Source organism: Tenrec ecaudatus, chromosome 15 (genome assembly GCF_050624435.1).
Source record: "Tenrec ecaudatus isolate mTenEca1 chromosome 15, mTenEca1.hap1, whole genome shotgun sequence".
NCBI lineage: Eukaryota > Metazoa > Chordata > Mammalia > Afrosoricida > Tenrecidae > Tenrec > Tenrec ecaudatus.
Window position 1 is genome coordinate 51,434,691 of NC_134544.1, and position 4,882 is coordinate 51,439,572.

General features: G+C 40.7%; 1 pseudogene; it reads right to left on the minus strand.

Moving 5' to 3' along the window:
- Positions 1–4,428: 4,428 nt before the first annotated feature.
- On the minus strand, positions 4,429–4,571 carry LOC142428456 (small nucleolar RNA SNORA26; annotated as a pseudogene).
- Positions 4,572–4,882: the final 311 nt, after the last annotated feature.

The following is a 4,882-nucleotide window of genomic DNA, read 5'->3' on the forward strand; positions in this document are numbered from 1 at the left end:
AGAACTTTCTAGTGCAAAGAGTATCCTTGAATATGTGGAGATTTTTAAAAAAAAATATTTTACATAATCATAGGATCCTGGAACAGAATGCAGAATGTGACCAAAAAAACAAACCTAATTGTACTCCAACTATATGAAACAACTCTCTGAAGGGGAAAATATATTATGACTTAGTTGTGAAAAATGAGTGCAGTGTGAAAGACTAAAGATAGAGGAACTATGAAGCATTGCACACATTGTACATAAAGTCAACATGTGATAAGGAGGTAAGAGTGCTTCTGGGATTGCTATCTATTTTTACTGAAACAGAACAGCTAATTCAATACATCACAATTGGTGGGATGCAGCTTTCTCAATTTTGAAGTGGGAATTTACAAATATACAAGAGGAAGAGGATAAAACCATTTATGTAGTAATGGATTAGAACTGAAAACATAAGCATGAACTCATGTTTCCTAAATGTATATACAGATGGTTATATAATGAAATATTTATGATGTGTGCATGCATGAGGGTTCTTCAGAAAGTTCGTGGGAAAATGGAAGGAAAAGATAATATTGAAATTTCCCCCAGAAACTTTTTGAGCCCTTTGTATGTGACTCAGGATACACACGTGTTTCTTGGCTCTATGAGCTGAAATGCCTAGGAGCAATGACACACCAGTTTCTAGAATGATCCTCCATGAAAATGAAACAGAACAGGGGTCCTTGGAGAAATGGCTGTCTCTAGCACAGGGAGTAGGAAACACAGAGGATGTGATGGATTGCGGAAAGTCAGAAAAAGGTGCCCCACCCTAATGGAAGGAAGTCAAAGGGACATAGATATCAACCGAAAAACCCCACTCTGTAGCCAGAGTTGAAACAATTTGAGGACCAAAATTAAGTACTATTGGGCTAACACTAAAACTACATCAAACAAATATCCATGGTGAATACATATCTATGTCCAATCTATCCTGATGAACTCTGACTTGTCTGTCATTCGGTGGTACCGTGGTGCTATGTGGGTTCCTGTGATGACTGGGGCCATGCTCCTGGAATTTCAGAGACCAATCAGTTCACCTATGGGGAACAGATTCCAGGAGAACTTCCCAGGGACAGACGATGAGGAAGGAATAGGCTGTCCACTTATGAAGAATTAGTCACTGAAGATGTATTAATAGCGGCAGAACCTTGCCAAATATACAGCAGGAAGATGAATCCCTCAGGGTGGACAGCACTCCAAACTTGACTGGGAAGAACGGCCTCCTCAAGTATGGCAATGGACATATCGATGACACAAGACTTCTTATAAGTGACAAGGCGTGAGAATGTCACTGGGAGGGCTAAGGTGTGCCTGCCCCTAGACACGACAGTTCAATGTAACAGGGTCTCCTTGATGGCAATCTGAAACAGGAAAAGTGCATTAGGTAGAAGGAAGGAAATATGAAGTAATATGAATTACTTTAGTAAATAATAATGCATTGTCACGGGCTCTTTAATGGTAACAGAAGTACCATACTACAATATTCAAAAGGAAAAACTGGATATAGTGTGGCAGGGACACTATACTACGATCACAGTAACACAATCTAGAAGCTACTACTCTTCGTGCTAGCTTCACGTCTTCTCTGTAAATCTGAAACTATTCTAAGATATAAATTTCCTTCCTACATTTCTAATGGACGCATGGTTGTGTTCTTTATATACACCTGAGAGGTTGCATTTCCAGTGGCAAGTGGAACAGATTCCTCTTTCATACTCTTCTGTCTGTCTATGATCTTTGTGGGGGCGCGGGGCGGGGAGATGATGCTCTAGCAATAACACTTCTTTCTCCAATCATGATTGGCTGTACCCTTCCCCCTCTCCCTATCATCAGGGAGAATTACAACCCAGGCATCATCGTATTCATGTTTTCTTAGCGATACCTTCTCATTCTATTCTGCCCCATACCTTGTGATGTTTCCTAATATCTCCACCCTTACCAAAACAAGACCTAGACTTCTTCAGCTCTTCAATAATTCTGACCAATGTCTGAAATACCTGGGGAAAATATTTTTACAGCCCAAATCCACAAAGTGCAATTACATCAGCCCCCAGAATGAAGGGCTTCAGAGCATAACACAAATCTCAAATCCCTGAAAAATAGCAGTCTGATTTTCTTCGGCAGCACATTCTTAAGGAAAGACTTGAGTTAAGTTTGACAAAATAAAGCCAAAATAAAATAAAACCATTTAATAATTGAGAATAATCAGTTCAAATGTACCTTATGGATTGGTAACAATATCATGCAGAGAAAGATATAGTCGGTTAAATACTTGGAAGTAAGTAGACCAGAAACTGCTATTAAATTCAGTTTTGCCTCTAATTTTTACCTGCAACCAGTTAAACCAGGAGTTACCACTGAAATGTCAAATGACCAATATGAGGAATTAGTTCCAGAAATGTAATTCCCAATTCTGGCTGCTAAACAAACATTATAGAAGACGTCTAGCTGCTTTACAATGATGGAATACAACTCGAGGCAGTATAAATCTCTAATACCTTAGGGAAAATCCAAGCCCAAACCAAATCCACTGCTGGTGAGTCAATTAAGATGCATCATGATCCTATATTTGATCCTATATTATATCTTTAAGGGACCAAAGAGGCTCATCTTTCTGCCAAGAGGCAGCTGGTGAGTTTTAACCCCTAACTTTGCAATTATCAGTCCTTAAAAATTCAACCCAGTATCCAATTCACCATTGAAATAGATAGACTCATCCATAGCCATAACATAACAGATTCATTACATCGCATGTAACCTCCTCTTGACTGGTCTCAGGCTTATTTACCCATTTGCTGTCCTTTTCAGGGCAAGCAATAACATCAAAGAGCACATGTGTTGGTTTTCCCCTCCTAATGGATATAGGTCTTAGATAATAATTCCCTTTTTAGAATCTGTTTTGGCGCCTACCAACATGCCCTCTGTGTCACTTCAGTATTATACCAAAGAGGCCTACTTATAATATTCAAATGGTCATTGTCACTAAACACATTTCGTTAAATAAAAGCCATAAAAATCCAATTAGATTGTGTAAGGAGCCCTGTCAGGTTGAACTGCTGGAAGAGTAGAAGTCAAGATGAACTTAACCTTTCTAAAAAGATTGTATTACAGAGAAAGCCACACTGGTATGTGGAAGACCTTGAGCTAATTTGGTGCCCTGAAAAGATTAGAAAATGGCAAATGTGAAAGGTGTACTGAAAGCCCCTGGGGTGCCCTGGGGTCTGGTTACCATTTCCCTTTCTCTGAGATTGATCTGCTAGACTTGAATGGCCCCAAGACATATGGCAGCTCAGCATCCCACAATCTCAGGGTCCCAGACAGCTGTATCAGCCTCTCCTAAGCCCCTGAAGCTTTTGAAGTGGTGACAGGAAACCTCTTCACTAGCTGCTGCGCTGGCTCCACCCCTTCTGTCCCCAAGTGTTTTAAACGCTCCCAGGTCTTAAAGGGATCAGGCTTATGTTAGAAACATATCATCTTAAATTTTGGTGAAAGCGGAAGGAAAGACAGCAAACAACAACAACCGCCCTGCCTTCAGACACTTTCCATAGGCTCCCACAATTTCACATCAGCCGGAAGTGTGTGGTCACCCCATTCAAATCCCTCTCCGCTGACTCCTGTACTGTGGCTGACAGGGCACATCTCAGGCAATGGACAGAAGACACACCACCATAAGAAGCTTCTGCTTGGTTACCACATCGTTGTAATCTCTGGAAACATCTGTCTTAGACTGAGCCAAATGTATTATTATTTTTTAGCCCTAGTGAATAATGGGAGCTATAGAAAGAACCTCTACATTCAGCGGCTCTACAATTAAACAATATATTTAAAGATAATAAAATCAGCCACAGGTGACAGTTCTGAACCAGGTATTACAACTGGATAGAAAAGAGTCCTCAACTGGATTCCCTCCAGGGAAGATCCTTGAATATGTTTATAGGAAAAAAGTTGATGTTGCTTAAGGGAAGAGGCAGGGATCCCAAAAGCCATCCCGGGAGGAAACGTGTTTCCTCAGGAGTGTTGTTGCTGTTGATAGGTGTTGTTATCGACTCAGATCTGACTCATTGTCAGTTCTGACTCACAGTCGGTTCTGATTCATACTATATACAAAAGATTGAAACCCTGCCCAGCACTAGGCCTGCTGTCCGCACACCTGTTATGTTTGAGCCATTGTTACAGCCACTGTGTCAGTCCATTGCTTTTTTTTCTCGAGGATCCTGTTCTGTACTAAACATGATGCCCTTTCCTGGAGCCTGGGGTCTTCTGACATGTGCCCAAAGTACCTGAATGAAGTCTCGACAATCTTGCCTCTCAGGAACATTCTGGGGTACTTATTCCAAAGTAGATGTATTTATTCTTCTAGTCATAAATGGTACTTTCTTTTTTTTTTTTTCTTTTTCCCAGTTTAGTTGGGACTCCAGACAGGATCCAAAGAGGAGTTCTACCGACCTCATCTCTGGGTTTTATGGAGACTTGCTTTACCCTTCTGTGTTAGCCTCTTATCAGTGGTACTTTCAATATTCACTCTCAACACCACCATTCAAGGGCTCGATTCTTCTTCAGTCTTCCTTATTCATTGCCCAACTTCCACAAACAAATGAGGCGACTGAAAATACCATGACTTGGCTCAGGCACACCTTAGTCCTCAAAGTAACACCCCTGCTTTTCATCCCTTTAAAGGTTTGCTCAGTGCAACTTATCATGTTCTGTTTGAGGCTGGATTCTTCTACGTGATAAGCTCTTTGTTTTGGATATTATAGTAAGTTTAAATTTTCAATTGAGAGATCGAAATTGGGGGTGGTTGAATGATTCTCACTGTAGAAGGGAAAGAATTTGAAGGTCTAAAAGAAGTCCTTCCTAC